This window comes from Pinus tabuliformis, chromosome 5_2, assembly GCF_031772625.1.
Source record: "Pinus tabuliformis cultivar Carrire ecotype Pingquan chromosome 5_2, CPIR1, whole genome shotgun sequence".
NCBI classification, from domain to species: domain Eukaryota; kingdom Viridiplantae; phylum Streptophyta; class Pinopsida; order Pinales; family Pinaceae; genus Pinus; species Pinus tabuliformis.
The window spans coordinates 808,536,798-808,548,253 of NC_142306.1; the positions used below are offsets into that span (position 1 = coordinate 808,536,798).

At 35.5% G+C, this 11,456-nt stretch overlaps 1 pseudogene; it reads right to left on the bottom strand.

Moving 5' to 3' along the window:
• Positions 1–5,176: 5,176 nt before the first annotated feature.
• On the bottom strand, positions 5,177–6,196 carry LOC149161779 (arginine-specific demethylase JMJ20 pseudogene; annotated as a pseudogene).
• Positions 6,197–11,456: the final 5,260 nt, after the last annotated feature.

The following is an 11,456-nucleotide window of genomic DNA, read 5'->3' on the forward strand; positions in this document are numbered from 1 at the left end:
TGAAGTTACAGGTGGTTCTGACTGTTGATGAGTTTTGATGACAGTTTATTGGTGTCAGTATTCTGCATATCTTGTTTGGATGATTGTGTATTGATGGATGAGAACTAATATGGATCAAGATCATAATGACTCATATTTAAGTGATCCGATGGACTAGATCTAGGTGCTAACACATATATTATCCTTATATATGTAATGATCTGGTTATGTCTGAAGTCAGGAAGTGCAACGAAGTTATGAATAAGTAATTAATGACATATACGCTGGTTCACCTTGATGAAGTTGCGTACACACGCAAGTTTATCACTTCCAAGTAGCGTATGCACTCTGATGCATGATTTTGATGATACAGTTGGTTCTGATTGTTATTGCAGAGTTCTGTGTTCTGGTGATTGTGTTGTTGACAGGGTTTCAGTGTTTCAGTGATTCAGAAATTGATGATGCTAGTAGTGATTGTTTTGAGCTTCAATGATAGTTATGGGTCCAGTATGAAAATTTGATGAAATGTGACCTTCAAATTATAGTGTTGTGATTCAGGAGTATCCAGTCTGAAAATGTATGAAATGTGGTACCCGGAGGAGAGAAGATTGTAGGTAGGCGCCTACGTACTAGTATCTTAGCTAGTACAAAAGCAAAGGGGGTTGGAGCTCCCTTCCAGGAGAGTCTGGAGAACGAGAGAAGGTTGTAGCCTTCTGCAGGTTGTAGCCTTTGTGCTAGTAAAGGACTACACCAATACATTGTAAAAGAAGTTTCTCAATAAAGGAAGATAGAAACGAATTGCAGCAGGTGGTTTTCACCTACATTGGGTTTCCACCTTATATCATGGTGTTCATGTGTGTTGCTTATGTGTGTTGATCTATCTGTTTTACTGCTACTGTTGACTGTTAATATGGCTAATAATGTTCTGATGCATCCATTGAAGATCACATAACTTAATCATGAGTTTAATGGTTATACGCTAGTTTCAATAGACACAGTCGCGTATATACGCAGGTATACTTAAATGAAGTAGCGTATATGAATCTGAGTATGAAAATGAAAACGTTTTATTGATTAGATAATACCGATTCACCCCCCCCCCCCCTCTCAGTATTATTTCCAACAACTTGGCTAAGTGTGGTTTGTGGTTACCCTGGCATTGCCTTCCTTTAGCTTGAGGTTCAATCTAGGTGATAATAGGCCCAATAATATGGTGCCACATGGCACCTCAAATTAGGCCCCAAGTGGACTTGGCATGGTGAAATCTCCATGTTTCTCTTATTCTCATGGTTTGGGGAGTCATTATAATATGGACATACATATACCATATATTATATGTTTCGAAAACTATATTAAAACCAAAATTGGGCTTTAAAACCATATTAAAACCAAAATTAAAAGTCCATGGGTTTTGAACCCACAAAATCCCTAACAAGAAGTAGCTTAATATGGCTATGCGAACCATTGTGTCAACCACACACTTTGTCTTATTCACCCTCACACTTTGTTATAAAATGTCATTCAAATGTTTAAAAGGGAATCATGGAGAATACATGAGAGATGAGGGTGTAAGCAAGCCAATGAAGTCATGAATATCAACAAGATTCTAGGAATATTGTTAGAGCATATGTTAGGGAATATTTCAAAGAAACATTCTCTATGAGGAATCTTTAAGATTCACTGGGGGCCTATTTTTTATGGTGTCAAAATTATGTCAATTTTATACTCATTTCTACCATTTTTTTTCCAGGAATCTAATGGCACAGTCCATTTTCCGATCTGAGCAATGTTTTTATCATCCATTTCATGAAGATAATATTTTGAGAAATCTAAAATATTCCCAAGGAGCCCATATTTGACCGAGGTAGAAAGAGGTTGTGTTTATAGTCATATTTCAAAGTTTTTCACAATGAATACAATGACACATGCTTTCTCTTCATTCGAGTAGCTGATTTTCAAGCTTTCCCTGAACTTGGAGCTATAAGATGTATTTTTCCATGTGTTCATTTAATTTTTTCTGATATGATGATTTGATTTGGAGATCCATGTATGCCAATTTGTGAGAGGATCCTTGTATGCCACTTTATGTGAGAGTTCGATATTTTTTCATGATGGAGATATTACATGAGTGAGATTTCTTATATAAGAACGTCTTGTGGAGAGACATGCCAGTCTAGCTAAGGGATTTATTCCTTGTGTTGACAAAGAGAACATCATGTACTCATTATCATCTTGCAACAACTAATGAAGTGACGTTCCCACTCTTGACATTGGGCTTAGAGACATAGCCCACACTGGACGAACTTCGTTATCATATCGTGTGTTTATGTTTGCTCATGATAATTGCTTCTTATTTCATGTTGATGGTTTGTGAAAATATTGATAGAATATGCATTTCTCATGATTTCACAAGAAGATGTAAGCATCAGTAAAAGGTCCTATATGATGGGGATTTTTGTTTGAAAGCATTCACGAAAATATCTCGAATCATATAGGACCTTTTACTAACTATGCATTGCTCATGATTACACAAGAAAATGTAAGCATTAGTAAAATGTCTTGTACGATGGGGATGTTTGTCTGAAAGCATTCACAAAAATATCTAGAATCATATAGGACATTTTATTGGCGCTTACATTTTCTTGTGAAATCATGAGAAATGCATATTCTATCATCATTTTAGCAAAACATAAACATGAAACAAGAATTAGTAATCATGAACAACCATAAAAACGCAATATGATAACGGAGTTCATCCAATGTGGACTACATCTCCAGGCTCGATGTCAAGAGTGGGGATGTTATGTCATTAGTTATTGCAAGATGATGATGAGTACATGATGTGTTATTTTTCAATACAAGGAAGAACTCCTTTAATTAGAGTGCAATGTCTCTCAAAAAGTTCTTTCTTCTATAGGAGCTCTCACTCATATAAGGTCTCCTTCATCATGACAAAATATCAAACTCTCACATAAAGTGGCATACATGGATCTCAAAATCAAATCATCATCTCATCAAAAATAAAATTAACACATGGAAAAGTACACCTTATACCTCCAAGTTTGGACCATACGACTTAAAAATCAGCTACTCAGATGAAGAAACAACATGTGTTATTTTGTTCCCTTCGAAAAATTTCGAAATCTGAGTATAAAAACGATTGCTTTCTCCCTCGGTCAATTCTGGGCTCCCCAAGAATATTTTAGATTCCTCACAAGATTCTCTTCTGGATATGGATGAAAAATATGCTACTCGGATCAAAAAATGGATTGCGCCAATAGAATCCTGGAAAAAACTGGTTTAAATGAGTTTAAAATTGACATAATTCTGACACCATAAAAAATCGGCCCCCATGAATATTCGCTATCATATACTCTGATAATATTCCTAGAATCTTCTTGAGATTCATGACTTCATTGACCTACTTGCACCATCATCTCTCATGGATTATCCATGATTCCCTTTGAACCTTTTGAATGACATTTTATAACAAAGAGTGAGGGTGGATAAGACAAAGTGTTTGATTGGCATAGCCATATTAAATTACTTTTTGTTGGGGGGGTTTTGGGTTCAAAACCCATTAAATCCTAATTTCGTTTTAATATGGTTTTAAAGCCCACTTTTAGTTTTAATATATTTTTCGAACTATATAATATATTGAAATCATATTTCCATATAGTAACGACCCCCAAAACCATGAGAATAAGGAAAAAATGGAGGTTGCACCATGCCAAGTCCATTTGGTTTAATACTAATTCGGACCCTGTATCGATGTATCAATTGAATGCATTGATCCCCGTATGAATCGATGCCAGAACACGTGACCTCTCGACCAAGGCTCTCTGCTTGACCACATGGGACAACGTTTATTTTAACGCATATGTATGTGTGGAGACTTATTGAAACAGTGGTCGGGGCAGGAGTTTCAATTGTAGCAAGGTTGACAAACTTCACAACACAATGGACAAATGTAGTGGAGATTAGTCAACGAGGGTGTTGGGTATCAGATGACAGTGTGGATGCAACAGAATATAGGCCACAACATAATGGATTGGTGTCGCTATGTTCACCACAAGAAACCAATGTTCCTCAAACAGACAAGAAAAAGTCGGGTTCCGATCCCAACTAGTTTCCATTCTGATCATTTCATAGACATACCCTACTAAATCCAAATCACAACTCCAAGCCAGAGATGGTTCTTGAAATTGATGTGCACCATTGAGCATTTGGTCGAGGAGATAAAGCACTAGGCAAAGAGCCTCCTGAGCATCCTCCACGAACCCCAAATGATCATGATTTCTAAAAAAACCCAGTAGGTATATGAACATTTGCACAAGCCCTGCCATCAGATATTTTTCCATATTGACAAGTAATGTGATGTGACATGCAAGAAAATTAGCAACATAGAAACTGTACATAATATTGGCTATGATTTTCAAATTGATGGAAGAGAGGGCTGCGGGTTTTTCTATTATAAGGTATGCAAGAGCACAAGTGAAATGCTTATGGTGCAGAAATTCAGACTCGATCAAGAGAAGACCGGGGACCAAGGAGTGAAAATCCTCATTCGTAGACTATAATTTTTTTTTAAAACTGATATGAATCGATAGGACTGCTAGGGATCTTGTGGTTTTATTTGTTGATCACAAGGTGACCAGGAACCAAATCTAGGTGGAATATTAGTTTTTGAAGCATCTTTACCTTCAGATGTAATATTTTCAAGTAATGTAGTAGTTAGTCCATATTTCATATTCAGTGATCTACTTTGAACATAATGGTTTTCAAGGCTAGAATTAATCACATAATTTGGGTTCTATGATCCTTCAAATACGGAGACAAATGTCTTGATATCTGCTTCATCAATAATGTCGAAATTGGGGATTTTTAGATTTGTAATCTGTGAGACATGACATTTTTTCTCAAGGGCATCATCAAGGTCATGATTATTAATATCCTTTGACCTTCCCATTTCAACAAAGAGCCTGGGTACATCTTCTAAATAAAATTTACACAATTTACTATAGCCATCAAAGTAATGAGTGGATGCCATATTTTGTGCAACATTACGAATGGATACCAAATTAAAGAGAATCTGTTGAAATTTCTCTATTTATGAAGCTTCCATGCCATTTCTGCTGTATCTTCTTTCCCATGAATGCATGATATCAATGAGATCGGTGAAATTCGCAAGAGAAATTCAACTAATAAAGGCAAAAAATTCATCAAAGTTCATCCGTGTATTAGTTGCCAATTTTTTTTGACAAAGGCTTTCAAATTCATCAGCTATGCTTCTTATGTCTTCAATATATTCTTGTGTTTCTTTGTATTCCTTTACAAGGAGGTTCCACGCCCATGAAATATTGCAAGCGTTGAACCAGTTGTGGTTTATTGAAATAGTGTCCTCCACATTTTTTACTTGATGAAACCAACCACTTGGTATGAAGATAATTTCATTCCTTTCTTGGATACACTCCAACCAATATGTCTCGAAAAATCCAGGGAATTGTGTTGCTGAGACATCTCCATAAATATCATAGATAATTTGCTTCATGTATCTGTCATACAAAAGATGTGACTGGGAGGGTGAAAGAAAATGCCAGACTTTTTTGCCACAAACATTTGCAGACCAGCTATATGACCTGAAGACATTTGCATGTAATGGAGTCCAAGTACCTTTTGGGCCCATATATACAAAGCGATAATATGAGCACGGCACGTCACATTTGCAACCTTCATCAACACATTGAATTCCATGGATGCGGTAATAATCAAGGTATAAGTTGAGCCAATCATCTAAGAAAAATGTTGTCGTGTAAGCATTGTAATCAAGATATTCGTTTATAGAATACCAATCCTTAAAATAAAGCAATGATGAGTAATTTATGTTCTCATCACAGTTTGTGTCATAAAATCTACAATTGATATTGTGCCAGTATTCGATGTATTCAACAACAATCATCTCCAATCTCTTCTGGTCCGTGAATTCATTTGTGTTACAATCTGCAACTTGAACTCAAGATTTAGAGAAATTTAGGGAGAATAATGAGAGATTGGGTTGGCCATCAGGGGAACCCGAATTGTGGCAAGCCCTCCAATCATCCATGAGTCCGGTGAGGAGCACTGGTTCATTGGCATTCATATATTTATCTCTGAATTCTCAGTAGTTGATCTCCATTCCATCAACTCTGTGTATCTTCCCGCTTACCTTTATCGTCATCCTCTCTGTGCCCCCTTTAAAAATTTCCTCTCCATCATCATGAATGTCTACTTCAACATCTTCCTCATTTTTATGATATTGTTCATCTTCTTGTTTCTCAAGATAGTCTTCTTCCACATTATCTTCATCTGGATCATCATCTTGATCTATATCATTCTCATCCACATCAAGACTAGAGTCCTCTAGATCCTCATCTTGATCTATATCAGCGTCATCGAAATTTTCAACATTATAGTCACCTACTGCTTCATCTTGTTTCATTTCACCATCACTATTATCTTCCTTATTATCGAATTCCTTTAAACATGTTGTAACTTCTACATATGATTTTTCCCATTGCTGGAGCTTTTCTTGAATTTAATTAGCTTCTCAATAACTTTAGGATGTAAACGAAATGGAATATTTTGCAGTGGATAATGTTCAAAGAATCGCATGGCTATGATACCACTCAAGAAACAAAACGTATAGTTTGTTGACTTTAACATAAAAATACACAAAATGTGTTTGTAATAACAATTTATTAATATACATATATATAATGTACAAGGATGTTGAATGATACAATGAGGGCCTGCATATATACCTAGGTAGGTGTCCTTTCATGACTGATCATGTATTTTAGACATGCCTTTTCACTAAACTTAATGACTATTTAAAATAATCATTATTTTTATTTTTATTGTTTACATTATTTATATTTATGTTATTTGTTATGAATTATATTCATAACATACTTGATCTGGAGAAGGGTTTACATTTCTTATTCTTTTCCTTTCTGCCATTCTCTTCTAACACTTGGCACCAACATGGTTATACAAGCCATAAAAAGTACATGGTCTTCTATGCCACAAATATTGTTCACCATTAATAATATTCTTATAAGCAAAAGGAAAACTCGCATAATGAGACCTTTTACACCTTCCTTGGTTGTTTCTGGTGTGAGCTTGGAAATGAGAGATTGCCTTAACTCCTCTCCTACAATTCTCATTGTCACAGGAATATTTTGATGTGTTTTCAGCATCCTTTTTCTTCAATGGCTTCAACAATGGCTTGGAAGCTTCTACTACCTTCAAACACTCTCCTTCAATGTATCCCAATCCTGCAAATTGAGGTCTTTGTATAGCCTCCATTGGTTGAGTCATTCCTTGGCCAGTAGCTCCTAGACCCTTGCCTTCATATCCCATATTCTTCATTAATCTTAAATCAATGAGTATAGTGTTCTTTTCATAATCACCCAAATTATCATCATTGTGTGAAAATGAAACTGAATAATTATCAACACATTTTACCTCTGAAGCAGGTGATAATAGATTTGTTGATCCTCCATTGCACTTCAATGTTTCCAAGGCCTCTTATGTGGGTCGTAATTGAAGTTGCAGTCTCTTCTTCTCCTCTTTTGCTTCTTGTAGAAGTTTCCCGAATTCAACATTCTTCGCTTGAAGGCTTTTGTTGAAATCTTCATTTGAATGATGAGAAGAAGATAAAGAAGAATAATATTCAGCTTAAGATGGAGATGGAGCATCATCCTCTCCTCTCTCTTTCTCCATTTACTCTTTTTCCATTTTCTTCTCATAATTTGCATACAATGTATGTACCATGCTTTCCATATTGTAGAAGGACTCATATATCTTTGTGATCCTCCATTTTCCTTCTTGTTACATGCTCAATTCGCAATCCCCAAAAAAAAATTATGACCGCTCTAATACCTCTTGATCCAGGATATTTTTGTGAATGCTTTCAAATAAAAATACGCATCATACAGGACCTTTTACTATTGCTTACATTTGTTTGTGAAATCATGAGCAATGCACATTCTATCAAGATTTTAGCAAACCATCAACATTAAACAAGAATAAATAATCATGAACAACCATAAACATAATATGATAACGGAGTTTGTCCAGTGTGGGCTATGTCTTTGGTCCTGATGTCAAGAGTGGAGAGGTCACTTCATTAGTTTCTGCAAGATTATGATGAGTACACGATGTGTTGTTTGTCAATACAAGGAATAACTCCCTTAACTAGAGTGGCATGTCCCTCCGCAAGACATTCTTCTATAAGAAATCTCACTCATATAAGATCTCCTTCATCATGAAAAAATATTAAACTCTCACATAAATTGGCATCCAAGGATCCTCTCACAATGTCACATACATGGATCTCAAAATCAAATCATCTTAGCAAAAATCAAATGAAAACATGGAAAATACACCTTATACCTCCAAGTATAGGGACGGCCTAAAAATCGACCACTTGGATGAAGAAATACCATGTGCCATTTTGTTCCCTATGAAAAACTATGAAATTTGGGTATAAACATGACCCCTTTCTACCTCAGTCAAATCTAGACTACCCAAGAATATTTTAGATTCCTCACAAGATTATCTTTTGGACATGGACAAAACATTTGATGCTCAAATCATAAAATGGATTGTGCCATAGAATCCTTGCAAAAAACTAGTTCAAATGAGTATAAACTCAACATAATTTTGACACCATCAAAAATCAACCTCCAAGAAATCTTAAAGATTCCTCACAGACAATATTCTTTAGAATATTTTGTAACACATGCTCTAGCAATATTCCTATAATCTTCTTGAGATTCATGACTTCATTGGCATACTTGCACCCTCATCTCTCATGTATTCTCCATGGTTCACTTTAAACCATTTGAATGGCATTTTATAACAAAGTGTGAGGGTGAATAAGACAAAGTGTTTGGTTGGCACAATTGTTGGCATAGCATGTTAAGTTTTTGTTGGGGGGATTTTGGGTTCAAAACCCATGGATGCCTGATTTTTCTTTAATATGGTTTTAAAGCCCAATTTTGGTTTTAATATAGTTTTCAAACTGTATAATATATGGAATTTGTATCTCCGTATTGTAACGACTCCCAAAACCATTAGAATAAGACAAAAATGGAGGTTGTGCCATGCCAAGGAGAACAAGTTTCCAGTTTACGTTAACTGCGTAGTGTTGTCAGAATCAGTATTTAGAGTTACATACAACATATTGGTAGAGCACTTATTTGCAGTCATATTCTATATGATATACGAGATCGATCCTCCTTGCATGATCAATCGAGTGAAGGAGTCAATGCAAGATATTGCATATTGGTTTGCAGTAACTAAGGGTATATACCTGATATGCTTTGGTTGTCAGATCTCCCTTCATCTCTTGCCACAATTTGTGACCAATATAGTGGTCTTGTAAGAGGTAGCATATCATCTGGACAAAGTTTTTTCAGGAGTTATTCACAGAAGGAAGAAATCCCCTTGGCTCGTGCTTGGCCCAGCTTCCCTTTGAGGATCGAATTGTATGAATTAAAGAGCCACAAGGTAGAAAGTGTAGAAATACAAGAGTTAGATTGCTTGCACTTCACAATTAAGGACTTCCATGGATATGATCCCAAGAGAGTGTGCAGGAAGAAGTGTGAAAGGATTGGCTTTAATTGGGGATTTTCATCAATGTCTACAACATATTCTATATGATATATGAGATCAATCCTCCTTGCATGATCGATCGGGTGAAGGATTCACTGCAGGATATCATAGATTGGTTTGCAGTGCCTGAGGGTATATACATGATATGATTTGGTTTTGAGATCTCCCTTCATATCAAGCCGTGATTTGTGACCAATAAAGTGCTCTTGCAAGAGGTAGCATATCAGTTGGACAAAGGGTTGTCAGGAGTTCTTCACAGAAAGAAGAAATCCCCTTGGCCCATGCTTTTCCCAACTTCCCTATGAGGATCAGATTGTATGAACTAAAGAGTCACAAGGAAACAATTGCAGAAATATAAGGGTTATATTCTTGTGCTTCACAACTAAGGACTTTCATGGATATGATGCCAAGAGAGTGTGCAGACATAATTGTGAAAGGGTCGGTTTTAATTGGGGATCTTCATTAATGTCTACAACAAAAGATGAGAAGGTGAAGAACTAGTATAATGTATTCGATTTAGTTTTCGGAGAATCCACAGTAAGAAACTTTTTATGCCAACGTTTCGAATCCCAACTGGGATCCATCATCAGGACAACTTGAATGCTTGATAGAAGAAGAGCTTAGCTGAGAGATTAAATAGTAATGAGGAGAGTAAAATGAGATGAGGGTCGGCTCTCAATATCTGGTGATGAGAGTCGGCTGTTACAAATTATTTTAATTAATTAATTAATTTTTTAATTAATTTTTTTTTTTAAAGATTGATCATTATAATTAAAATTTTATTAATATTTAAATTAATTAATAATAATCTTTTAGTAATTAGTTACTTTTAATATAATATGATAGTTATTATTAATATTACCTATATTATTAATTATTCTTATTATTATAAATGATAATAATAATTAGAATTATAATTTAATAATAATTCGAATTAATGATATATAATAATCATAATTAATATTAATCATTATTATAATATTGTAATTATAATAAACTTATTATTATATTATTATTATTATTATTATTATTATTATATTATTATTATTATTATTATAATTATTATTTAATTAATAATTATTATTATTATATTACTATTATTATTATTATAATATTTATTATTATTATTATTAACAATATTAATATTAATATTAATATTTTTTTTTTCTCTGCAAAACTAACTAACTATTTTATTATGTACAGGTGAGCATTACATTCAGAAAAACATGCTGCCCAGAGCCGATTGTGGCTTCCTGGGTTGCTTTACATGACTCAAAATTCGCCCTCGCAGGGGCAGCACCTCCAAACTGTACCAAAACATATAACAAAGAGTTGTTCCCAGATAAAAACCAAACAACCCGCACAGGGGCATCCAACAAAAAGACATATAACCGACTTTGCCAGAATTACTACCCAGACTACAGACGACTTGAACATGAACACTATCTGAAAATATACAAACACAGATAATTAGCAAACTCCCAAAACCAACCACAACCCCGAACCCATACCAGACCTGAGGCAGAGCAATGTTTGCCAGATAACGCTTCCGAGACTTAATCTTCAGGCTTTTCTTCAATGATTCTGCACCAGCCTTGCCCCTCAGGGATGCCTGCCATGGGATCCTGCGCGGTGGACGGCAGCTCCTGCTCTTGCAATTGAGTAGGGGCTTGCTGCAGCTCCGTCTCTGAGTTTCCCTCTGCAGTTGAGGGCGGCACCATTGGGCTTTTCTCCCTCTTGCTCCCTGGAGATGCCTCAGCTGAGACAGAATGGGTGCCTTCTTCGTTCTCCTCCGGTCTCTTTGTGAACAGGACTGA